Below are 27,747 nucleotides of genomic sequence, written 5' to 3' on the forward strand. Positions count from 1 at the left end.
TGTAAATCATACAAGCAGTGACAGTGTGATATGATGTAGCATTCAGCAACTTTGCGAGAGTCGACATGTAGAAATCCAAACTTTCCACAGCAGTGGCACTGTGCAGACAAAGCACACAGACTGTTTGGGAGGGTTACCTGGTCCAATAGAGGGAATCAATAATTTTTATTTGTAAAGGCCTTTTGAGGCAAAAATCACTGGAAATATTGATTTGTACACAGAACATCACTAGCTGAAATATTAATTGATATGATAAAGGGGTCAAGGTTATAGGCTACATTTTCTTTTTTTAAAAAAATTGTTTAATGTTTATTTTTAGAGAGAGAGAGAGAAAGCGGGGCAGGGACAGAGAGTGAGGGAGACACAGAATCAGAAGCAGGCCCCAGGCTCAGAGCTGTCAACACAGCGTCCTACGTGGGGATCAAACACATGAACCAGGAGATCATGACCTGCGCTGAAGTCAGACGCTTAACCAGCTGTGCCACCTAGGCACCCCTAGGCTCCATTTTTAATGTAGTCTCAGATTCTTCTCTAAGTTTGCATTTTCAGAATGCAAATGTATATCAGCTCTGATACACACAGGGCATATAGTCCAGACTGGAAGTATAATTAACAATGATAGTTTTTTTTTTTTTTTAACATTTATTTTATTTTATTTTTTTGAGAGACAGAGTGTAAGGGGGGGAGGGGCAGAGAGAGAGGGACTCACAGAATCCGAAGCAGGCTTCAGGCTCTGAGCTGTCAGCACAGAGACTGACACTGGGCTCAAACCCATGAACTGTGAGATCGTGACCGGAGTTGAATGCTCAACTGACTGAGCCACCCAGGTGCCCCAACGACAATAGTTTTCAAAACATGTTAACACACTTTTTTTTCACATTGCTCTGTGGGTGACTCTCCCTCTATTTAAGCACTCACTTATTTTAGGAAATTTAGGCCTGCTTAAGTGGGGATATCAAGAGGAGGAGTCAAGAATCGATGTCTGACTTCCATGGGAAGCCATGGATGGGAGTAGAAACTGGAGGTGCAAAGTCCTGGGAGACAGGACACAGGATGCGGAGTCCTTACAACTCTGGTCAAGGGCAAGAATCATAACGTGAGCAGGTATAAGCCATTCTGCAGCACAACAGCAACGACAAAGAACAGCTGGCTGACCCCAGACCCACCCTCATTACCATAGGGATACCTGCTCATCGACTATACATACATCTTACATGTAGGAGGAGAGAAGAAACCCACTGCAGAAAAAATCTGATACAGCATTTGAGCTTTAATATTGACACACTATTACCCTCCTCCATCCCCCACCCTCAATAAGGCTGTTTTCAACTTAAAAAACAGCAGAAAAAAGCCCTTAGTTGGCAGATTCAAATTTTCTTATCCTCCATCAAAGTAACCAAAGGTCCAAAGCAAATGATTAATTATATAAAATTAAAGTCTATAAAGTTTTCTTACATATGAGTTGTAGTTTACAAATACCAACCTGGCTGTAATAGCATTAAGTCAAAATTAAGTAATTATTTAAGTAACTATATTTGACAGAGATACTATAGGCTTTGGCAACAAATTTGATTTGAATTTTGGCTTTCCTTGGATAAGTCTCAGTTTTTTTTATCCTGCACTGTGTTACAGAGAATAGAAATGTAGGCTGGCTAACATGCTTGGCACTCACTAAATGTTAGACACTACTATGACTCCTACTACCGCTGTTGCTGCTCTGTCATCATCATCATCATCATCATCATTGACAGCAGGAATTATAAAAGCAGCAATGGTAGGACCTGATGGAGTAATGGGTGCCGAGGGAACTTAGGGTCCATACTTGGAGGGTGGGCAGGTAAAAATCATTAGTGGTTTGCCTCATTACTGGAAGAAGAAGAAGGTTTCCTAGAATTATCTGAAATGTGGAAAAGAGATGATAAAAGTGGGTGTGGAAAGTGGGGACTGGAAAATTACTAAGTAGGCAGATCCTTTTCATTCTATTCTTCCTGTGTGAACTTGGCTTGAAGGCTTCAAAATAAGTAGACTAACATTTGGGAGTGAAGCTTCAGCTGTGTGAGGAGAGGCCTGGATTATAAAAAAGATACTCTGGTACAAAGGGATGCCACCAGAATTCATAAGGAAGATTTTCTGAAGACCAATACAATTATGTCTGATTATAATTTTCTATTTAATATACATGTAAGTGACTCCATTACAGGGAAATATTATGCTCTGGCTTTTTATCTGAAAAAAGCAAAGTAACAAGCATATTTAAAATTATTTCTTTAGTTCACAAATCAAAAATCACACCAGTACTACAAATACAGCCCTTGAAGTAACAATGATAATTAAGATAAGAATGATATTTTCATTACAATATTCTTTTTTTGTTTGATCTGGCAACATTTTCTTTTAGTAAAATTTTAAGTGATTGAAAAATCTATTTCTGTTCAAAGACCAATCAATAATTGTCACTCAGAGATAATACTTAAAAGTAAACGATAAAATCTGTGGTTTAGAATTACAGTGTTAAAAAAATAAAGATTTTTTTCCACTGGAAAATAAATAAAAGGTGACGTAGAACCCGAAAGTTACTTTATGGGTATTAAAAATTAGCATACTATATACTCAGCAACCTGATAGAGATACAAATGAGTCCTAAATCTGCTGTGATGTAGGGTGTTCCACAGCGAGAGGGGAGGGCTGGAAAACTCAGGAAGCCCAGATGTCACAAGACAGACTGAGAAAGACTCCGTGGGCAGTGAAGAAAAAGAAGCAACAAAGAGAGGGAAAGAATATGGTATACTATTGAGGAAAGGGACTTCTATTGAGTTCCAAAGACTGTGTCATAACCATCTGCTTTGCCTCCTTCATGGTGAGAAACTTTAAAGACAGGCAGCATATCTTACTCATCTTTGTATTTCCCAAATCTAGTATTAAATGTTCAGCACAGGCATTTGTTAAAGGAATAGATGAGATCCTGTACCCATGGTGATGCTGGGAAAGATAAAATGTCTCATACCTGCATTTGAAGAGCACCCTCAGATTGGGTAGCACAAAAAATTTTGGCTTTCTATGACATTAATATCTTAGTTGTGTTATGCTATGTTATGTTATGTTATGTTATGTTATGTTATGTTCTTTTTTTTTCAAAGTATTAATTCAATTTTTAGTTAGGTATTCTTGTAGTGAGAGTGTTTGCCCCATATTTCAAATATTTCCAGATGTGCTGGGTTAGGGCAGAAAGGCAGAAGAAAAAGTTGATATTGGCCATGCCCCATAAAGCTAACTTCCTACTTAGTTCGTTACCCCAACACAGGTATTAGAGAAGCACATATGGGTTAAAGAAAATGTTTTAGTAAAGAATATGAAAAATAGTCATTAAAATTTTAGTCACACTGGTTTTGGTAACAGGTTTTGCTAACTACTGGTTTTAGTAGATTTTATTTTCCCTTTATGGACATTGCTTTTAACAAGCAGACTAATACTATTATTTTTTTACATTTTACAATAACATGGATGAAGTAGCACTGTGCAAGACTTTTACGTTTTCTTAGTTCAATTTTGCAAACCATTGTACACTTCCAAATTTATTCTTTTATATTTGAGACCTAGACACAATTTTTTATTGAGGCAGATCCCAAATTTCTCTCAAACTCTTTCTAGGGGCGATATATTTAAACTCTTGTTAGACATAGAATTCATTGTAAGTGAAGATGCCTAATATCATAAAATACTTAAGAAAATCATAGGAATGAAAGAAATTTTCAGATATCACTAGGTTCCTTTCCATTTCTTCTATTGGCTTTATATTTACCATAGTGGACAGAGAGATGGATCAATGCCTTTTATTTCATTTTATTCACAGATTATTTTTTATTTGAACATTACAAAACTCACTACTCATTTATTCAAGTTTTACTGAATACTGTGCTAATAGCTAGAGATTAAAATTTTTCTGGGTGGCTCAGTTGGTTAAGTTTCTGACTCTTGACTTCAGCTCAGGTCATGGTCTCACAGTTCATGAGATCGAGCCCCACATTCTCTCTCTCTCTCTCTCCCTCTCTCTCTGAGCCTCCCCTGCTCACCGGCTCTTTTTCATTCTCTCTTGGAATAAAAACATAAAAACTTAAAAAAATTTCTGTGTAAAGGGATTCACTGTACCAGTATACTTTAGAGATATTGTGGGTTTTTTCCAGACCACCACCATAAAGCAAATAAGACAAATGAATTTTTTGGTTTCCCAATGCATATAAAAGTTGCAGTACGTTATACTGTAGTCTATTAAAATGTGCAATAGCATTACATCTAAAAAATGATGTATATATCTTAATTAAAAAGTTCTAAAAATGCTATCATCCCAGTAATAATCACTGATCACAGATCACCATAACAAATAAAATAATAATGAAAATGTTGGAAATATTGTGGGAATTACCAAGTTGTGACACAGAAACACAAAATGAGCACTTGCCATTTGGAAAATGGCACCAACAGATCCTCAGGGCAAGGGTGCACAAACCTTCAATTTGTACAAAAAACTCACTAAGTGCATTAAAGAGAAGCGCAATAAAGTGAGGAGAAATTCTATAAATCGGGAAATGTCAAGGTAGAAGTACGGCAGGTGTTCAAGTGAAGGGATGACTATTTATAGGAGGAACTGTAGTGGACAGCAGATGCTTTATAGGGAAGTTTCCCTAGAGCTCTGTCATAAAATATGAGACAATATTTACCTGGCAACTCTTCTTACTGAGGGCAGTTTATTCTATGATGAAAAAAAGGCATTTAATCTCAATAAATGCTATTTGTGTTCCTGTCCCAATGTACCCAGGAGGTTATCTTTTAAATTTTTCATGGTCAAAATTATACCCCTTCCTGCCTCACTTCAGTTATTTAGCACCATGGAAACACCAAATTCAGCTATAATCGATCAATACTATATATTGGGTGCTGTGCGGAGTGCTTTACGTGAATCCTCTCATTTGATCCTCAAAGCAACTCTGTGGGGGAGGGGATTATTTTAGTGTGCTAAGTAGTTAAATAATTTGCCCAATGTCACAACTAGAATTAATTTTGACAAGGGTTGTGAGTGGCAGTGCTGGAATCCTTTTGAAGAGGGGATTCCTTTTTGGACTGTCCCTTCTTAGAATTCCCACTGTCTTGAATATTGGTATGAGAATGTGGATACATCCCTCATTTATGAAAAATGCCCCAAAACTCTGAAATAATGTCCACCTTATTCTTCAGTAGGGGTCCAAATTCAATATTTTTAAAGCCCGTTATATTACATTTCCTTGTTCTGCAATAGATGTAGTGGATATCTGCTTTGGTTGTACAGAAAGATATCAACATACAGTATCTCAGCTAACATCAGAGTCATAATGTAATCATCAGTATTTATGCAATAACACAGGTTATATTTATGAGGACACTCAGAAACATTAGAAACTAAAAATTCTTCTGGCATTTATGTGACAAGAAAATATGGATGTACTTGGAAGTCTATTTCATTTTATTTGAATTGTAATGCCATCTGCCAAAACTCTCAAAAACTACTGCTCTGACAGCATCAGAAAGGAACTTTGTGTGAGAAATCGGCATCTGTTTTTTCACTTAATTTACAAAAGACACATTTTGTTTGCATTCATAAGAGCATTTTGCAAATTTACTACCCAATTAATATGTCATTCTGTGACACTGACAAAATAATCAGATTCTTAAATGAGTCTCATTTCTTTTGTTTTAACTCTACAAAGCATGAAAAGATTATATGGTGTAGCACAGAAATTTACTGTTTCAATTTATAATAATGCCATCTTTCCTCTATGAAGATGACATGACTAGCATCACCTGGGCATTGGCTTCAGGTAATTTCTAATAATGACAGTGAATTTGTGCCCAGTCATCCTTGCCTGGTTCCTACCGTGATATGAAGGTTGTACATTTGTGAAATGATGAATAGGATTTACCTAGAGTTAGAGACTGTAGAAGAGAATGAAATTAAGTTTCAGAAGAACGGACTCCAAGATCATAAATTCTTTGAAAGTGTCTGGTGAGAGCTGAAACTGGCCAGATATCTGTCCACCTGTTTCACAGATACATGATGGAGTAGACTTTGTATTTAACATGCTAGATATGGCAGAGGGGTTCACTAACAGATGAGATCCTTACCTCTGAATAATTTATAATCTACTTAGAGAGGTAAGAGCATCTAATGTAAAAATAGATCCATAAAGAGTATTTATGAATGAAGATGCAGGTATGACTTAGTAATATACATAGATACTGTATGATTTCACACACAGTAAGTATGCCTTTAATTTTTCAATAGCTTCAAGACCTACTGATTTTCAAGTAGAATCATGAAGGAAGCAAAGAATGCAAGTAGGACACTACTTGGGGAAAAAAATAAGATGAGTTCAGGGGCACCTGGGTGGCCCAGTCAGTTAAGCCTCTGATTCTTGGTTTCAGCTCAGGTCATAATCCCACGGTTCCGTGGGTTCAAGCCCTGCATCGGGCTCTGTCCTGGCAGTATGCTTGGGATTTTCTCTTCCTCTCTCTCTGCCCCTCCCCACCTGTCTCTGCCTCTCTCAAAATAAATAAATAAACTTAAAAAAAAATAAGATGAGTTCAGGTATGGGTTAGGGAGAAGTAGGTGAGAAAGATGGATAGTTTTGTAGAGAACACGGGAATGTATGTGAATTGTAAGATAATCACCTATTTAGAGAAGAGAATTTATGTTAGAAAACAATAAAGGGAAAGGCTGTATGTGTAATGTAGATCAATTGATGGAATTTTTTAAAAGTAAACTCTACCATCAATGTGGGGCTCAAACTCATGACTCTGAAATCAAGAATAGCATACTCTACCGACTGAGACAGCCACGTGCCCCCGATGTAATGTTTTTGAATAGCAGGTTGAAGACCCTTAAGTAATTGGTAACTATTGTAGTGTCAGAATAAAAAAAAAAAAAACAACATCATAGATATATTTGGGGAAAACCTTAATCAGGTACTTGCATTCTTGATATTTATACCATTAGTATATAGCACATGTCCAGAACAGTGCTTAGAATAAAACAGATAAATGAACAAGGAGGTAATAAGTTGGTTACTCAAGGGGACAGCTGCATTTCTGTGGCTGTCCTGATTCAAACCCTCTTTCCTATATATTTCTTATATTTTACTGTATTATCCTCTACAGCATCAGTCTTAGTGGGAGGTGTCCAACTATAGAAGTTGAAAAGCCCAGATACTTGATTTCTCCAGAAACTTGAAAACTAGGGCATGGACCTATATCCAATCCAGACTTGGACAATCAGACACAACCACCTGAAATTTTGAATCTGGAGTCAGTGATGCAAAGAAGCAGTAACTGAAGAATTTATTGTAGTGGTGGAAGAGACTGCCACAGCTGTTTCTGGGGGCAGCCATGGCAGTCTGGCTAGAAACAGCAGTATCTTCCTTGGCCTGTCCCTGTGGGATGACCCTGGCTGAGATTCTGGCTAGGAAAACTCCCTTTGTTTTTCCTTATTTTCCAAGTCTGTCTTTTTTCCCTACCTTCTTCATGATTCTCTAAGCTTCCCAAAGCCTTTCAAAAACTTCATTTTCTGCATTAAAGAATCAGAATCAGTTTCCCTTGCTTGTACTTAAGAACTCTGATAAAGGTGTTCAAGGCAGGAGATGACTAGGATCTTTGGGGATAATCATGATGGGCAGAGTGAAGAAAGGACACCAGTGAGAGACACTGACAAGGAAGAATCTACAGATCTGGTAACTAGCAACACATTGCTATTCTGTTCTTGCTTCACTACACTGTTTGCTGGAATATGTGCATGACATTGCCTAAGGGGTAAAACAGAGTGAAACAAAATATTTGCAAGTATATACCCTAACGGATTCATAATAAAGTGTTTGAGGAACATGCAGATATAATGTCTCTAAGTGTGATATTTCTTCAGAAGATAGAGCAAACTGGGGGAGTAGTGGTAAACAGAAATGAATTTTTAAAATAAAATGTCTTTCTATAGAATGAAAGAGTGAAGCTTTCATGAGTCAGTATACTTTTCTGACTCTGTATATGCTTATGAGAACCATCTAATTGTTTTCATGGACTTTTTAGTCTTGTATCCAGTCTTTTTAGTCTTGTATCCAGTCTTGTTGCCTAAATCAACATGGCTGAAACTGAATCACAGTCTTTACCCCCAAAAGGTCTTCCATTAACCTGTTCTGTCCTAGTTATCAGCATTGCAGCTGCCAGATGTCCAAACCAGAATGACAGCCACCATGAATTTCTTCCTCCTTCTTCTGATTATTTAAGAACTCTTTTACTCCACTCCTTAATCATCTCTCACATAATTCCTCTCCTCTCCATTCCTATGATTGTTGCTAAAATCTCATTTCTTATCCAGAATTTTGTAACTGTTTCCTAATTTTTCCCTTTGCCTCTACCTTGTCCCTTCCAATCCACCCTATTTCCTACCACCAGAGTAAATATTCAACAAATGCAGATTCACTCATTCATCTTCCCTTCTAGAAATCCCTTGGTCCTTTTCTCTGTGCTTTCAAGTGAGAATGGCACACTAGGTCTGTCACGATCTGTCACTATCACATCTTTGCAAGTGTATCTCCTTTCTCACATTAACATTTTGTGCTCAGACTTTTCTTCATGCTCAGACTCTACCACAGTCCCTTGATTCTTGGCTTTTGCATATGTTGTTTCCTCTGCTTCTTACTTCCCTTTCCCAGCTAAATTCTGTCTTCTATGACTTAGCTAAGTGTTACCCTTCTAAGAAGTGTCCCCTGACCATCATTCTTAGCAATATAGTCATGGCTATACTTCATAACCTTGGTTCAAATGTTATAGCTCTTCTCATTTGTAATATAATAGTTGATTTTATCATCTTTCTCCACCATTAGATAGTGGGGACTATGGGGACCACATAGTTCATTGATTTTTGTATCCTTATATCTCAATGAGCTTTGAATTTCTAGTATCTAGGCTTTGCCCAAAGTAAGTCCTTTTGTTGTAGGAATGAAAAGAGCACATATTCCTTATGAAATCTGAAAGATTTCTATAACCACACTTTAGTTAATTTTATAATCAATAAACAGTTCTTTTTATAAAGTGAGAGAAGGTCTAAGGTATATTCATTAAATATCACTTAGTCTACAATAAAGCTTGATCTGTAAGACACAATATACAATTGTTTCCAAAATGTTCAATAGTCAAAATGCTAGTTCTTTTGAAGGAGGAGAATAATTTATTAACAACATTCTTACCCCAAGGGGAAAGAAAGTTCAGAAAGCTGTCTTGCCTTTTCCTCCAACTTCAAAATAGATTTTCACAGACAGGGTCCTTTAGTAACTCTTGTTTAATGCAAATATCTCTTGTGTTGTGGGAAAAACAGGAAAGAAAATGGGAGGTGGAATACAGATAAAATAGAATAAGAGATTATGAGATAAATAGACTAAGAAAAATCCTTAAAATTTTAAAGTCCACTGAAAAGAGAAAGAAGAGGGAAGTCAAGGCAAACAGTCAAAAGTGCACAGAAAGCCCCAGCTCCATGCTTCCTGAGATGGAATCTTAACAGGAAACTGGTATTGCCTTCAGCTTTTGGTTTCTTTCCCAACGTTGTGCTCAAAGTATTCCCTCATCTTCATCACCCAGCTCTTCAAGGTCAAAAACATCCACAAATAATCAGGCATTCGATTGTCAGTCTGTGGGGCAATTTGCACCCTCTGCACTTTTGCAGTTCAAGAGGAGAGGGGATAGAAATGACCCAACACAGAAACTATGATCTAGTGTTACAGAAACTATGATCTAGTGTTACAGGTATTTTCCTAGTTACTTAATATATTTTCAAGCACAAATTAACTTGGAATACCACTCTAAAGAGAAAAAGTTCTACACAGGTGCTATTATTTTTCAATTTTTTACCATGAATGAAGTTTTCCTGCTAAAAAGAACTTGGAAGACATCATGAAATTGAAAAAAAAAAATGCTAAGAACATGATTCAAATGTAAATACATTCTCTTTTTTTTAACTGGAGGTTTTTTTTTTAGACTGAGGTATAATTGGCATTATATTATTTCAGATGTACAACATAATGATTCAATATTCGTATATAGCATGAAATGATCAGCATAAGTCCAGTTAATATCCATCACTATATGTAGTGACATTTTTTTCTTGTGAAGAGAACTTTTAAGATCTATTTTCTCAACAATTTTCAAATATGCAAAACAATATTATTAACTGTGGTCACCTTGCTGTACATTATATCCTCATCACTTATTTATTTTATAACCGGAACTTTGTACCTTTTAACTCCTTCAGCCATTTTTCCCACCTCCCACTCTGCCTCTGGCAACCACCAATCTGTTCTCTGCATCTATGAGCTGGTTTTGCTTTGTTTTGTTTTAGATTACACATGGAAGTGGCATTATCCAGTATTTGTTCTTCTCTGGCAATTATATTCTTAAACATTTGTTCTGCATAAAATGGATATAGAAGCATAGTATGGGGCTAAAAATAGATATTATCCAAGATCCAGAAAAAAAGTTCATGGAAAGTCCTGTTGATTCTAATAAGAATGCATAGAACATGGACAATAATAATTGTCTATGGAAAACATAACAAAACCTTTTTCTATGAGGGTGTGTGTTTTTGGGTGCTGGAACCACCTCCTGATCATTGTTGAATTTCCAGGTCTAGTCCAATGTCAGGACCATAGTAGGTACTCAAGAAACATGAATGAATAAAATAGACTACAGGACAATCTGGATAGATACACCAATAGTTTTAAAATGATTCCTTGAATTTAAAAATAATCAATATAAAATATAATCTCCACACAGCAAAGTGATTAAGAAAAGAACAAATCCAATAAAATCATACTCCATTATTAAAAAAAATATTCCAATGTGATTTAGCAAAAAATCCAAACTCCATGCCAGAGCCTACAAGGCCTTTTATTCCTGCCAAACTCTCTGATTTCATGTCTTAGTGCTTTCCTTTTTGTTCTCTGTACACCAGCCACATTGATGGTTTTCGTTTATTTTGTTGTTGCTGTTGTTATTTTCCCTCGTTTTTCTCTGGATGTATGAAGCCAAATTCTACTTTAGGACTTTTACCGTTGTCCTTTCCTTTACCCAGAATATCCTTCCTTAGATACTTTCATAATTAACTCTTCATCAGTCATGTCTCCTCAAATATCACATGCTTACAGAGGAACTAACTATACTATCTAAAATAGCTACCACCTTCCCTTCACTCTACCCAATATCCTGCTTTATTTTATTAGAATTTTTTACCATATGAAATTTTACTGTTTATTTTCTGGTTTACTTGATCTATACTCCACTTGAGCTCCACGGTATCTTGATATAAAGCAAATGGTCTCTTATTGAATAAGTGAACAAACGAATGAATGAATGTGAGAAACGTAAAATATTATGAAAGTATGTTGAAGTACAAAGGTTGATGTAATGTCAGATAGGATTATGGCTTATGGAATCCAGAAAACAACAGGGGGTTAAATCTTTGTTCTTGGTCCTAAGAGAGAGGGCTCTATTAATTATGTTTCTTGATTAGCTCAGTATCGAGCAAAGGGATACCCTAAATAAATGATACATATTTCACTTAGCTTCCTAGTTAGGAATTCAGCTTTTGGGTACAATTAATTTGATGTGACCCTGGAGCATGTTGAGCATGACATCTCAGAACATGATAACCCTCGGATATAAAATGATCCAGACAGATGGAAATCATTATTTTAATAGCTGGCAACAGATTCCTTTTCCATGAGAATGTTTATATATAGGAAAATACCTGAATAATTTTGTTTGGTTATAAAAAGTAAGGCCCTGTGAGTTTTATCTTTTTAAAGAAAATCATGAAAAAAGAAGGGAAAGCTAAATCGTTCTGCATGAGGAATGAAGAGAAATTTAAGGAAGGGAAAGAAGAAGCGGAAGATAATCGAACCTAGGAAGAAAACATACTGATGTCGAAGTAGCCAAAGTAGTTGTAAAAAGTAAAAAAAAAAAAATTTCCAAAGGAAAGGAAAAGTAAGCTTTGACCATGTGCTTTAGTGCAACTTATATCATTCTGAAGACCCCTGACTCTTCTACTTTCCTTCAGTTCAGTTTCTTACATCCCCTGTCAATTCCTTCCCAGGAACCAAACAGGACAGCCGAGTCCTTCTGGATTACTCTCCTAGTCCTTAAATAGAAGCTATAGCAGCCCAGAGTTGAGGTTTACCCTTCCTTTATGGAAGGTGTGCATGCAAAGATCTTGTGCTTTTGAGTTAGGAGGTTTTTTTTTTTTTTAATTAATTTATTTATTTTGGGAGACAGCGAGTGAGTGTGGGGAAGGGCCAGAGAGAGAGGGAGAGAGAATCCCAAGCAGGCTTAGTGCTGTCAGTGGAGAGCCCAACGTTGGGCTAGATCTCATGTACCATGAGATCATGACCTGAACCCAAATGAAGAGTTGGATGGCTAACCTACTGAGCCACCCAAGCACCCCAAATTAGGAGGTTTGGAGCAGAGGGATGAGTGAGATGTTTATGTGTTCAAGTGTGGTCCAGCCACTCTGACTTCATGGGGGCCTCACAAGTATGGATGTCCACAGGGTGTCTGCACTCCTTGTACTGCACCACATGGCACCAGTGGAATGTGCACTCACACCAAGTGCGGCGGGTGACTCGAGTTGTGTCATACTCTCGGCCACAGACATGATTTTACAACTGTCCGTCCCCTTTAGATGTTTTGCTGCAGACATGGCCTGCAGTGCCTAGGGAACCTACAACCTTGCCCAACACAAGGTAGTCTGGAGAGTTGTCAAAGTAGATATGGTCAGTATGGGTGCCACGGCAATAGCCTTGGTGGGCTGCTGTAGAGTTGATGCCATCCTGGGTCATTGTCACCCGCACAGCCCCATCATAGCACTACTACAGGTAATCACCTGTGTGGCATCAGCAGGTGTGCAGAGTACAGGAGCCACTTACACCATGGCAATGACACTCAAGCTTCAGAAACCACTGCACAGCTGTGCAACCAAAAAAATTTAGTTTAAATTTCACACACACACACACACACACACACACACACACACACACATGCATTTGCTCAAACCATCAGTAAATTCTGTTCACCTGGTAATGTGTTATGTGACACATTTCTAAGAAGATCAAGCAAGCAGCATTGAGCTCCACGTTTGGGTTGGTCTGGAGAGAACAGCCATAGAAGGTGAAATGTGAGAACAAGAGAATGGTGGGCAGGAACTCAGAGCTAAAACATGATCTTAAGAATATAATTCTCCAGAAACTCACAGAAACCTTGGTTAGGACTCAGACACTGGAATAAAACTAACATTTTTTTTTGAACATTTACTAACTTCCAAGGTTATAAAAAATAAGACAGGGATTCCAGTCTTATCTATCAGATGACTTCACTTCCACTTAAAGACTGACAATGGTGTCCCTTCTATCTCTACAGCAGGAAGGGGCTCTATCCAGTTTCAGGTAAGTTTCGAAATAAATTTTCAACATATTAAATTGTAATGTCTTCTTTAATTCTAATTTAAAGAGGATTGGGGTTATTACATTCATCTTTAGTAACAATGTTGGAGAGCATAATAAAATTAAACACTGTCTACAGAATTTAGGTTTTAACTACATATCAGAAAGGGGGAGGAGAAAGAAAGATATAAATCCTCCATGAAGCAGAAGTGTGTGTGTGCCTGAGTATGATGTTTGAGAAAGAGCCAAGAATAGAAATTGGCTATCTACATGCTGTAATCAGATACACTATTCTTCAAAGGAATGTCACATCAAGCAATCATGATCAAAAATAAATCAGAGACTGAAACAACAGTGTTGACTCAGTTGACCAACTTACTAAGAGAACACTGAAATGACTTGATGGTGTTACTGCTGATTTCATGTCTGGGTCTGGAGGCTGCTTATTAAAGTTGCACACCTGAACCTGATTTTACTCTTGATATTAACTGTGCCTCACAACATCGCTCTTGCAGAAAATCCCTTCCTAACTATTAGTTTTCTTTCTCCTGTTTGATTATCTGTACCTTTTGTAATATCATGGTGACCAAAATGGCCTTAACATTCTCCTCAGCTTGATTTAACTTTAGACAGTTTTCTTCCTGACTATGGGCCTCTGGCTTCCCATTTCTTGGAGTATTTGCTTTAGAAAGTTGCAGGTGTAAATTCTTTCTCTGCCTCTGAGATGTAAATCTTCCATGACCCAGAAATGTCTTTCTCTAGAACTTGGGAGACATCCCTTCCAAATGTAATCACCAAAAAGATACCACCTCTATTTCCCAGTCTCTGTAGGAGGATAGGACCCTAATTAGATAACTGCCAATTAGCAGGAATAAGTGAATGGCTTAATCATTTTGACCAAACTTCCCCTTCCCCCGGCCCCACAGTCCTCCAAAGATTTTCCATGAGCCTACCCCAGCATTTAAAAATCTTTTTTTCTTTTTTCAGGTAAGTTGAGTTCCATCTCCTCCCCTATTGTAATAGTCTTGAATAAAGTTTTCCTTGCCTATTTAACTGTTAACTCTGTCCAGTGCAAATATTTTTTTTGACATTGGACTGGTCCATTTTCTCATCTTCGTAAATTGTTTACCCTCTTGATATCAGGCCAATACTTTTCAGTTACTATTAAATCAGTAAAATATTTTTCTTTTAAATATGAGATTTAGAATCAATGTAACTGAAATGGATATTCATGACAGAGGCAGTAAAGGAGACAGACCCTGAAGAGCAAAAATAATCACAGTCTAAGATATGAAAATTTAGATAATTGAATAATACCAAGGAATAATTCAATGAAAAAGTACTCTCCCACTCTTCCCCCTGAAAACACAACACACACACAGACACACACATACACACAGGCACACAAAGAAATATTAAGACATTTTAACCTAATATCACACACACAAAATGCTCAAGGTTGATTTCTCTGCCAAGTGCAGAAATCTTACTGATATCTGATGTGAAATCCATGAGACTATCTTTAAACATAACAGCAGGATTTCAACTAGAATGCTAAGTGTTGATATTCTAGGAGGAAGTATAACTCACATCAATGTAGCTACTAGTTTATGGTGGGGGGAAAGCCAGTCTTTACAATGGACAAAACCCAAATACATGTAGAAAGTTTGATTATTGTTCATCAGATAAGTAGTTGTTTAAGAATTCTTAAGGATAAACAAACAACCCCCCCCGCAAACAATACACAAAAAAGACATCTAAGGAACACATTGGGTTTGCTAGCTTTTCTCCTGTAAGTACAGAAGAATGTAACATTCACATTTTGTTCATAAAGAAATGCCTGACTGCATTTGGTTTGCTCAGTTTTCTGACTTACCATTGTTCTTCTGATGACAAAACCTAACTGTAAAATATAATGTATTGACCAATATCATCTAGTTTATTTGGAAACAGCAGATTGTCTAAGATTCTCCAGAGAAAATCTTCTGCTCCTTTTTCTTCTGTTAATAAGGGTAATTAGAAACATAATGGTCCGTTGTGACTGGCGGCTTCCTAGTTAGAACTTCTCAGCAGCAGCTGAAAGCTTCTCTACCTGGGTTTCTCTTCCAGCAAAGATAAATACTTCATTATCTACTTACTTCAGTCAGTTTAACTAAATTCAGCTCGAATGATCTCTCATAAAATTGATTATAAAATGTTGTCAAGTCTTTATTGAACTAAAATTAGTTATTTAGCGTGCAGGTCTGATGTTTTAACCAGTTGTTATTAAGGCAGTGAAGAGGAGTGGAGTAAAATGAAAAAAAAAAAAAAAAGACAAACCCAAATGTATAATCAGATCTTGTGTTTTTACTCACACAATTTCTTAATAAAAGAAAGAACATTCTAGAGACAATTAGGTTGCTGGAGTGGTTTAATTAAATCATTCAGACTGTGCTAACATTCTGTTGGCAATATTTGATGACGAGTAGCCTTAGTTTGAGGTAAATTTAGTCTTTTAATGAGATATGGACTGATCATGCTATTTTTAGGTTGGAATGGCACATGACATCATCATCCACACACGATTGGGAGAAATATTTCATGGTAATAGAACTAAAATTATTGGGAATTCATGTTTAAATAGTCTTCAGGTTATTTCTGTGGTTTAGAGAAACAAGATTTAAACTGATGGATGTTATTTCCCCTATACTCCCAAATAATATGTTCATCATTCTGCCTGATGTCCTATTGCTTAACATGACTTGAGCCATTCCTTTCTGGGGGCATTTTCTTTTTTATTGTCATAGGCAAATGTAAACCAGAGCATTGTGACTAAGAAAAGCAGACTTCTTTTTTCTGTATATTTATCTTATAACTATAAATTCTTACATAGCAATTCCTAAGTCAGCCTTCATCCAGAGTGGTTTTTCATTTTTATTCACTTAAAAAACAACATCCTGTCTAATTCTCAGGAGCCTTTGTATTGTGAAGCCTTAGTGTGCTTTTAGTCCCCTCAAGGAATAGTAACAAAATGCTTTAAAAACTACAAGCAACAACAACAACAAGGACAACAACAATGAAATCACTACATTTTAGGATAGATCTGTAGTATGGGGGAAAATAAAAAAGAAAGAATAGATTGATTCCCAAGCACTTGGGAATCCTCAGTATACATCTGCAACCTTGGCATACTCAGAGGTACTGAAGATTGCAGTCTTTCAACTCCTTGCAAACTTAAAGTGAAATGTCTCAGTGTTTTACTTTGCATTTCTTTGATAACAGCTCAGTTAAATATTTTTCATGTTTATTATATTTAAATTCTTTTTTTATTGTTGAATTAACTGCTGTGTCTTTTGCCCATATATTTTAGTGTTGTCTTTTTAGATAGTCTTTCCTCTTATATTATTTTGAAGATTTTATTTTTAAGTAATCTCTACATCCAACGTGGGGCTCCAACTCACAACCCTGAGATCAAGAGTCCTGTGCTCTACCGACTGAGCCAGCAGGCACCCCTAGATAGTCTTTTTTTATGTAACTTCTTCTCTGCTTTCTGTTTTAATCTCTTATTTTTATCCTTGTAGATGTCTTGCTTCACTTTTAACTTGAGGAAGATATTGTCCACATACTTACACTTCCTCCTACTTCTTTCAAGGGGTAAAATTTATTATAAAATAAATCAATGACAAAAACAGATAGTTTATTTTAGATTTTATAGAATTTAAGGTGCAAAAATACTTCCTCATCTATAAAAATGGGAGCAATAATACCTATAGCACAGGACTGGGGTAAGTATAACACATAGTAGGGGGGTAAAAGGGGATAAGTAGTTATAACAGATTTTCTCCATCCCTCCTTTCTAGATAGAAGGTGTAAAAAACTGCTGTTTTCTGCTTCTTCCCTTATCTTGAGTCCTGTTCATCTCTTGTACTGCAAATGTTCCTTTCTTCTCTACCTTTATTCTGACTCCAATCCTCCCATATTTGATAGAAATATTGCCTCTGCTCCCATGACATGTTTTATAGTGAAGATTCTATTATATTAATTTTATTACCTACCTGTTTCTACCACTAGTGCACATTTCCTTTGAGAAGTCTAGCACAGTGCTTTACATGTAGTTGTGTGGTATGGTGTGTGTGTGTGTGTAAGACTAGTTTTTTCCTTTATGTGTTCGGAATCTTCAACTAATATCATGCTATACAATATTTTATTCCTTATCGTGTTACAAAGTTTGCAATTATAGTATATATTTCATGTTGTAAAGCTCACATTTCAGTAGTGGTGGGTGTTATCCTAGACTTTTAATGTGTATAGCTAAGGCCAGATAAATAAATAAAAAATAGATTACAATTGTAAGCCAATCAATTAATCTCAGCCTTGGTCAATTTAAATAACCAATTATTTAGTAATTATAAATATATATTAGTAACTGCATGAATTATTAATGTTTAAGCAGATAAATAAATTTACTGTTCAAATACTTATATAAATAGGGGTGCCTGGGTAGCTCAGTTGGTTAAGCATCTGAATTTGGCTCAGGTTATAATCTCATGGTTCTTGAGTTTGAGTCCTGCATTGGGCTCTGTGCTGACAGCATAGAGCCTGGAGCCTGCTTCAGATTCTATGTCTCCTTCTCTCTCTGCCCCTCCCCCACTCTCTCTCTCTCTTTTCCTCTCTCTCTCTCTCTCAAAAATAAATGAACATTAAAAAAATTTCAAATACTTATATATCTATATATACTTATATAAATGTGATATGTGCATACGAATATATTGTGATTTATATATAAATAGATAATAGAAGGGAAAATATCATTAAAAGGAAGTTTTAAAAATACCATAGTAGAGTTTAATATATAATATAATTATGTAAGTAATGTATTACTTAATCAAATTTGATGTGACTTTATTATTGTTTAATTTGATTCTTTTGTTATGATATATTTTTCAAAGATCAACTTAACTTGTAAACGATTTCTTTCCTCACTAGGTAACTGCAAAGAATTGGGAAGTTTTTGACCACTGAGGTCATGTTGTCCAGAAACAGGATTTTTTCCCTAAAATTTAAAATAATATTTCCGCAACTTTCTTCAGTTTGCAGAAGTGGAATATAGATGTAAAGGTAGCAGGATAGGCCATCCAAAATACGCCACTTGGTCTGAAGGATTATTGTGAGCTGATGACAATTAAGAAGAAGCAGATACAAGAAAAGCTCTCTGCTCTGTGTCCACCCATTTTCCTGAGGCAAGACATATATTTGTATATGGACTCTCCCCTCTTTACCAGGTACCACACAAGTTAATAACTTCAGACAGCTCCGGGCCTTTTATCAGCCCAGAAACCAGAGGATTCTACACAAGAAACCTTGCTAAAACTAGCCCTTATCTACCATTTGTTTCCCCATATATTTGCCTTCCCATAGTTTGCTTAAAATCCTAGAAACTCTAAGTCTTTTCCTTGGTCTTGTCACTTCTCTGAAAAATTATTGTTCTTTGCTAAAATGGTATATAAATTCAAGTTCTAACCACTACTTTGAATTCCTCATCAGTGAGTACTCCACATAAATGCAGGATGCACCTATTAATAAACATCTGTTAGTTTCTCTTTTGTTAATCTTTTGCCAGTCTAATTTGCAAGGCCCCAGTCAGTAAACCTAGATGGGCAGAGGAAAAAGCATTTTTTTCTTTCAGGGATTCACCTTATAACTTATATAGGCTCCGTTTCACTTTAAGTTAAAAAGTATTACTTATTAATTATACTACTTTCAGTGCCAAAAGTTACAGTAGATAGTTTCTGAGGCAAAATCCAAAATAATTCTATTCGGAAAGAAAATTGTTTTCGGTTCTGATAGTTATTTCAATAGGGACAACATCAGTCAATTAAGTATAATCTTTTTTTAAATGTTTATTTATTTTTGAGATGGGGGGAGAGAGAGAGAGAGAGAGAGAGAGAGAGAGAATGAGAATGAGCAGGGGAGGGGCAGAGAGAGACAGAGACACAGAATCTGAAGCAGGCTCCAGGCCCTGAGTTGTCAGCACAGAGCCTGACATGGGGCTCGAACCCGTGGACCGTGAGATCATGGCCTGAGCTGAAGTCAGATGCTTAACCAACTGAGCCACCCAGGCGCCCCTCACTTAAATACAATCTTAAAATATATGAAACTGAATACATAGTTCATAAGCCTAAGATGTGGATGGTAGTGTACTATATCTTGATCAGTTTCTCTATGAAATAAAGTAAGCTCTTTTTGTTTTATACTGACCTCCTATTCAGAACTTACCCAAGACTATTTCAAAATACACAAAGTAATTCTCATTTAAAACTACAGGAATTTAGCTGCTTTTTCAAATTGTATACTAAATGTGTCAAACACAGTTATGCAATATTAAGGAAGCATAACAATGGTAGAAAATATTTCAACATTACTTGTTAGAGTTTATCTTAAACACAATACTATTTTAGCTTTTTTAAAACAAAATATTCTTGTTTAAAAACAATCATCTTAATATGCTTTTGAAATAATTAAGCATAATTATTCATAAACCCATATTTTTACACATTAAAAAATTCTTAACAATTGTTAATTAGCCTTGCAAATGGACTTTTTTCATTTGCATATTTGACTTCCAAAAGTTTACTTAAAAACAATATGTAGACAATTGTCTATAAAAGATAATAAGACTTATTTTTTAAAAAATGTTTACTTATTTATTTTGAGAGAGAGAGAGAGAGAGAGAGCATGTAAGCATGAATGGAGGAGGGGCAGAGAGAGAGAGGGAGAGAGAGAATCCCAAGCAGGCTCCACACTGTCAGCTCAGAGCCTGATATGGGGCTCAACACCATGAACCATGAGATCATGACCTGAGCAGAAATCAAGAGTCAGAAGCATAACTGACTGACCACCCAGGTGCTCCAATAAGCCTTATTTTAAGATAATATGTACACAATGTGCCTGGAAAATACTTGCAATTTTTTGTTAAGTAAAATGCTGTAATACACAGAGATATTGGGAATTGGTGAATAATTTCATGACACTGAAATTTAGAATCACCTTTAGTCAGAGGGTCATAGATAAAAAGTATTTGTCTAATTATTAGCTTGCTATATGTAAAACTTTGAAAAATTATGTAAGTTTAAATAATTTTGGTTGATAGTTGGTTATATGAACCTGGAAATAGAGTGTAATTGTATATTAATTAACAAGAAAAAAAATGAGAGTTTTCATAAATACATTTTAATTCTCATTTATGAACAGAAGAGTTCATGACCCAGCCTCTGGATTTCTCTTACCTCCAGCTCTATTCTAACATAGATGGAAGGAACTTCCTCCAAAGAGAAAACAGGATTTAAATTTAACTTTCGTAACTAGCAGCTAGATATTTTCAATCTTGATTCATGGACAGTTGATATGTAAGTTTGATTTCAAATGTTTATAAACTGTAAATACAAACATAGAACTCACATTTTTCTTTTAAAACATGGGCATATATTAATTCCATATTTTTCTTTCTGGACTAGTAAAATATAATAAAGCAAAACACTTTTTGTTGGAAAAAATATGATTTTAAACTGTCACTGCTGGCTAATACATAATGATTTATGAGTTTCCCATGAAGAGGAAAGATAGAATGTCATTTTCCTCAGGAAACTTGATATTAACCATTCTCATAGATTTTATGTGTTTGTATTATAACAATTAACATTTCTTTCATTTCCTACATTATATAAACAAAACTTTATACTAAGCTATTCTGATATATTCATGCTTTCTTTCTCTCAGAAGAACCATTTTCTCTCATGACACACATTTTGTACTGTTATGAATTTATTGTAGCTATGGTAAGGAGAAAACTACGAGCTCTAACATAAACTTTAAGAGTAAAAGGGTATTCAATGCCCATTTACACATAATACTACATAGCTTCCTACATTCATGACTATGTCATAATATTCATTACCACTAGGTAAAATTATACCTGCTACAGGAGTTTTCTAAGTGTTTCCTTATTACGTTGTAACATTATCAGCATAGAGCACAGAAAAAAAGTCCATTAAATCCTCTTCAGAAGATGCAATGATGACTTCTTAAATATTCAGATCTAGCAATATTTTATACATTGCTTTTACAAATATACTTTAAGAAGCAGCCATTAAGGGAAAACAATGGTGCGAATTTATTTGGAAATGAATATTCTATACACTCGTTGCAGGTAGGAATTCTGTGCTCTTGAGAAAAAAAGGATCTGGAGAAGACATGTAGCTTTTCACCTCCTTAAGGCCAAACTAGCGTCACATGATACTCCACACACTGAGTTCAGTTAAGTAAAGGCATCTGTCAAAGGACAGTGTGCTAGAGTGAAAATAGGGGTTTGGTGGACATTTTTACTTTTATTTATCTGATTTTCCATAGGTACACAAACTTTGAAAAAGATCGAATGGATAGTAAGTCAGCTTTTGTTGAAAGGCATTTATACCTCTTTAAATCTAAGTTATTTAGAAAATGAGTAGAGTCTTTAAGAGTTTTCTTTTTTTAACTTTTTTAAAAAGTTTATTTATTTTTTAGAGAGATGGAGATAGCATGAGTGGGGGAGGAGCAGAGAGAGAGGGAGAAAGAATCCCAAGCAGGCTCCACACCACCACCACAGAGCCCGATGTGGGGTTTGAACTCATGAAACTGTGAGATCATAACCTGATCTGAAACCAAGAGTCGGACGCCGAACCAACTAGGGCATCCCAAAAGAGTCTTTAAGAGTTTTCTTATATGAACTTTACAATGCTAGAAAATTCCTCTCATGTCTTTGGGTCACAATATGAGGCTGACAGGCTCTATGGGGGTGAAGTAGATCTTCCATAAGCTTTCCATAGTAGTTGAGTAGACAGTCAAGTCACTAACAATAAGTAGGTTTGGGTTGGCAAGAAAATTGAGCTATTGCATCTAACCATCCTTTGAAAAAAGATTTGCATACTGACAAAAAATATGGGACAAGTCCACTCCAACTGACTGGACCAGATAGGAAATAAAATGAAGTGCAGCTGTGTGTTTTATTGAGGTGCATTTGTGTTTTTATGTCTAATGACAGCAGTTTGGGAGCTGGTTTTCCTCCAGTATGTCACACATCACTAGTGTGATCAGAGAGGCCCCTGCTGGGAACCTTGCACTTTTGCCAGAAATAAGCTAGGACGCATATTCTTTATGGAAGCAGGGAACCTGATATGACCTGGATAGTCTGACTTTTGTGCTTTAAGTGCTTCGTGCAGACCATTGCAAACATCTCCAGGTGACTCTTTCCTCTGTCCTTACAATCTAATTCCATACACATTTAATCTCCTTTACAGTAATTATACTATATTGTAAGTATCTACTCTGCTTTTTTCTCCTTCACTATATTGGGAGTTGGGGACTGGAATTGAGGGCAAGATCCACAGCTTCTAATTTATCTTTGATACCTAGTGCCTGAGGAAAGGAGAGAGGGAGGAAGGGTGGAAATGATGCTGGGTTTACTAATTAAAATCCTATTATATGCTTACTACCTACAGTGCACTGCCTCTCAAGAAGCTTAATCCTGGTCAATTAGAAAGTATAGACTTGTGTCATCCAATTTGGTAGCCATTAGCCACATGTGGCTATTGAGTATCTGAAATGTAGCTAGTTCAAATTGAGATGTGCTATAAGTAAAATATAATCATGGAATTTTGAGGATTATTAAAAAATCTTTATGTTGATTACATGTTGATATAATATTTTAGATGTATTAAGTTAAATCAAATATATTAAAATTGATTTCATGTTTCTTCCTACTTCTTTTTTTTAATTTTTAAAAAGTTTATTTATTTATTTTGAGAGAGAGAGAGAGTGCGAGTAGGGTAGGGAGAAAGAGAGAGGAGGGAGAAAATCCCAAGCAGGGCACAGAGCCCAATGCAGGGCTCAAACTTGTGAACCATGAGATCATGACCTGAGCCAAAATCAAGAGTTGGATGCTTAACTGACTGAGCCACCTGGGCACCCCTCTACTTTTTCTAATGTGGCTACTAAAAAGTTTAAAATTATATATGTAGCTCATGTTGTATTTCTATGGGAAAATACTAGTATAGACCATCTATGGATTTACCTTATAGTTAGAAACTAGGAGGGTAAAGGATGAAGGTAAAATATCAACAATAATATTATTGAGTATCTACTAAGACAGGAACTGCTAGGCACACTATATATACATTATCTTATTTAATTCTCATAATTTTTTACCTTTCTTATATTTTTATTTTTTTGAGAGAGAAAATATGTGTGTGCACACACGCGCACAAGTGGGGAGGGGCAGAGGGAAAGGGAAAGAGAGAATCTTAAGCAGCCTCCATACTCAAGAGTGGAGCCTGGTGCATGGCTCTGTCTCACAATAGATCAATTGTGAGATCAAGATCTGAGCTGAAATTAAGAGATGGAGCTTAACTGACTGAGCCACCCAGGTGCCCCTTATGTGTTTTATAGTACCTCTCAACGATAATACTTATCATAATGTATTGTCTACAGTTTGTCTACATCTGTCCATATCCTCAACTAGACTACAGGCACCATGAGAACTGAGATCCTGTTGTTTGTTTTTCTTTTTCTTCTTCTTGATGTTATAACCTTAGCATTCAGCATGATTTCTAGTACATAGAATACTCAAAAAATTTCCTTTGAGCCAGTAAACAGATACCTGAAAGAATGTGGGAAAAGTTAATCTTGTTTTATAAATAAGGAAGTTAAGGCCCGTAGAAGTTAAGAAACTTGACTTCACTCACACAGCAGTAATTTAAATCCAAGACCACTGGATTCCAAAGCCTGTACTTTCCCACTGTATTTCAGGAGCATCAGAAAAAGATCAATTAACTCAAAGTAAATTAACTTTGAAGAACTAAGAGGGATGTCAGTGAAGAAGATAAAACCATCAAGCCTAATCCATTTACTTTTTGGATAAAGACCTTTATTAAACATGAGTGGTTCTGAAACTTTCAGTGCATATGACTTTCTTTTTTCTTTTTTCTTAGGATCAAACACTTTCTTAATGTCATGTTATACGTTTTATTTTTAATATCTGTTAAGTGAGAAAATATATGCCAGAAAGCTATAATAAAAAGAGTAGCATGTATATGAATAAGACATGCAGACTTAGCTACTTATTTCTTAAAAAATTCTTTTGCATGTGCTCCATCATCCTGCTCTGACCCCAGTGTATGGACCATTACTATTGAAAGAACTAAATTTTCTTGTACGTTTTACAAATTTATTATCTCTGTTGCACTGGGATCCTGGAAGGAGAATTACCAGTTAATGGAACATGTATTAAATGCAGAGGGGAAGCTGATGAACTGAGTCCAAGATCCACAAGACAGCAAAAAGAACCGCAAGAGAACTCAGTGGTGCTTCCATTTTGTGTTCACACAGCCTGCTGCTTCCACAATTAAAAACACAAAATTATTAAAATGTGTGATGTACATATAAGTGCAATAGGAATTGAAATATAAGAAAGAGTATTTGAAGAAGTCTTTATAGAATAAGTGAAATTAAAACTGGACCTTGCTATATTAAAACCAATAGTAAAATTGATACAAAAACAAAATTTAAAATCTGCAATGCAAAGCCACCAGAATAAATGTCTTGGTTCTCCATGGCAGTGTTTACATTTGTCAACATATCTTTCCCCTCTTGATTAAATGATGGTGGAAGGCAAGGACTAAGTTTCATCATCAGTGTTCCCATAATAGCATTTGTTGTTGTCCTTTTTTTAATTCCCCAGAGTGTGGATTCTAAGTATGTTTGCTTTAAAAAAATTTAGTCTTATGTATACACTTCCATTTGATTCCTGTCTCTTGTTGGCACATAGATGATGCTCAATAGTCACTTGTTGAATAATTACATAAATAAATCCAGAATAAGTAAAAAAGACATGGATAGAATGGAAGGATGAATTGCCCTTCTGTGAAGCAGACAGGATGCAAAGTCAGGGAAAGAAGAATAGGATTGGAAGGTACCAGTGCATGAGGAAAAGTGAATAAACTGAGTAAAAGTGGATAAAGAAAATGGCAGATTCTGTGGTAGAGAAGATGACATAGGCTAATGATTAGGAAGTATTTGATCAAATACTCAGTATTATTTGATAATAATACTCACTATGCAAGGGGAATATAACACATTTGAGTTTTGGTATTTACTGGGGAAGGAAATTACAGATATAAATATAAATAACATTATTGTTAGCATAATTAAAAATGTTAACGATGATGGTCAACAACATGCAGTAAACAGATGCATGATATTGAACAAATAATGCAGAAAAAATGATCTCTCAATAGTATACATTTTTGTTATTAAACAGCATGTTACATAGAAAGCATTTCAGCAGAGATTTTGGCCATTTACTCATTGTGAGAATGGATATGGGGCAGGGCATGAAGAAATAAGCCCTATGTAACAGTACCTTTCCAAAGCTAATCAAAGGAAGGTTGAGTGATACTCTCCAGAACTTAACTGGAATAGCATATAGCATTGCACATTGCATTATGAATGAAAATGACACTGTATATCATATAAATTGAATTCACTTTAAAAAGACAACCTGGTAAACCTTGTTTCTTGAGCTTTTTTTAATTTTATCTTTGAATTTCCCAGTGTTAAAAAACATGGAATGATCACATGTAAGGATCATCTTTTCTTGGTACTTGGAATGGTTTTGTGTGCCAACACTAAGACAGTATATATGTTAAAGCTAAAGTTTGAGAGTAGGATAGTAACTAACAATGGCTGATGGACCAACTGTGATTTACTGTAAATCATAGCTCAAAGGAAAAAAAATAAATGTAAGCATTTTTATAAGTATATATTTTCTGATTAAAGTGCCAACTAATCACTTGGAGGGTGTTTTCTTGTGTTGGGTTTATATGGACCAACAAATAGCCTTAGTCTCAATTAGTATTTTCCTGTGGGGCTTTACTGACATATAAATTAGAACATGGATAAATTTAAATATATTATGGCCATTTAATCGTCCTATGATAGAAATAGATCTTAAGATATGTATGAGGCTTTTATATATAATTATACACATCCAGCAAACCCTGATTCATGGCTTTATGTAAATGAGTGGGGGAAAGGAGCTAATATCCCAGGTAAGACTAGGCACTCTCATGATACACACTGTTATCATTATACTGGGCTGCAAATTATATCATATTTTAAAATTATAATCTAAGTCTTGGTCCTAAGATTGGGATTTTAAAATTATTTTCTATTTTGTAATAAAATCTTAAATTAACTGGGGATAAGTCATCGTCAAGTGTGACTTTAAGGCACTGTGAGAGAACAATACATTTGTCACAAGTCTACAAAATTATTGGAACTAAACTAAGTGGTATCTAAGAAGGCCTCTATTTTATGCATTGATGAAATAAACTTTGTATATTCAGAGAAGGTCCCATTTCAGCATTCCTTGAATAATCTGTCCTTCGAGAAGGGTTATGGGTTAGTTTTCCCAAGTGCTAGAGTAAGGGCAAAGAAGACCCAACAGCTCCTCCCTGAAGAGCTTCAACAGCCTATGGTCAAGGTGTATGGGCATTAGGGAGACTATCCAGCAACTGTCTTTAATAAAGTTGACAGGAATGGTCAGGGTGCTTGGGTATCACAGGAGGGAGGGATTCATTTCATGTGGAACACTCTGGAGGCTTCACAGGAGGAAGTAATAGGTGACACTGGAGCTACAGTATCCAGAATGAGTTGGAGTTTGGTTATCACGGAGGAGGGATGGGAATGGGAAGGAAGGGAATTTAAAATAAAGAAAACAGCATGACAAGCATTAGTGGGGTGTGAAATGTTATTCTGGGGAATGGCACAGCACTTAATGTGACTGAAGTAGGCTCCCAGAGGAGTAAACAGAAGATGAAACCACAATAGTGGATTAGGGGTGGATGGGAGGTGTTTTGTATGTGGTTGAGAGCTTAGACTTAATCTTACAGGCACCTGGGAACTATCAAAGGTATGCTATCCAAAAAAGCAATTCCAAAATATTTGAGAACAGTCTATTTGAGACTGAAAACATTGTTTTCAGGCTTTTATGCCTAAATTGTTTTTGAAGACTTCCTATTTACAGAAATACAACTAATGTGAACTTCAGTTCCATGTTTCTCTTGATTATCACAAATTTCCAATTTCTAAAGCCTAAAATATGAGCATACAAATGTATTTTTTTAAGTTGTTAACCACCATCTCCACTTTCCATTTTCCCTTAGAGTCCAAAAAC

The 27,747-nt window shown here is 35.8% G+C and overlaps 1 protein-coding gene and 1 pseudogene across 2 annotated transcripts in view; both read right to left on the bottom strand.

Annotated features, from left to right (window-relative positions):
• Window positions 1-27,747, bottom strand: part of MAGI2 (membrane associated guanylate kinase, WW and PDZ domain containing 2) — a 1,354,570-nt gene that overhangs the window by 359,337 nt on the left and 967,486 nt on the right. The window lies entirely within an intron of this gene.
• LOC124525029 (protein Wnt-2b-B-like) overlaps window positions 12,555-27,747 on the bottom strand; it is a 46,154-nt pseudogene continuing 30,961 nt past the window's right edge.

The sequence above is a fragment of the Lynx rufus genome, unplaced genomic scaffold, assembly GCF_022079265.1.
Source record: "Lynx rufus isolate CCGP_SWC_20201006 ecotype Redwood Valley unplaced genomic scaffold, mLynRuf1.p SCAF_4, whole genome shotgun sequence".
NCBI classification, from domain to species: Eukaryota; Metazoa; Chordata; class Mammalia; order Carnivora; family Felidae; genus Lynx; species Lynx rufus.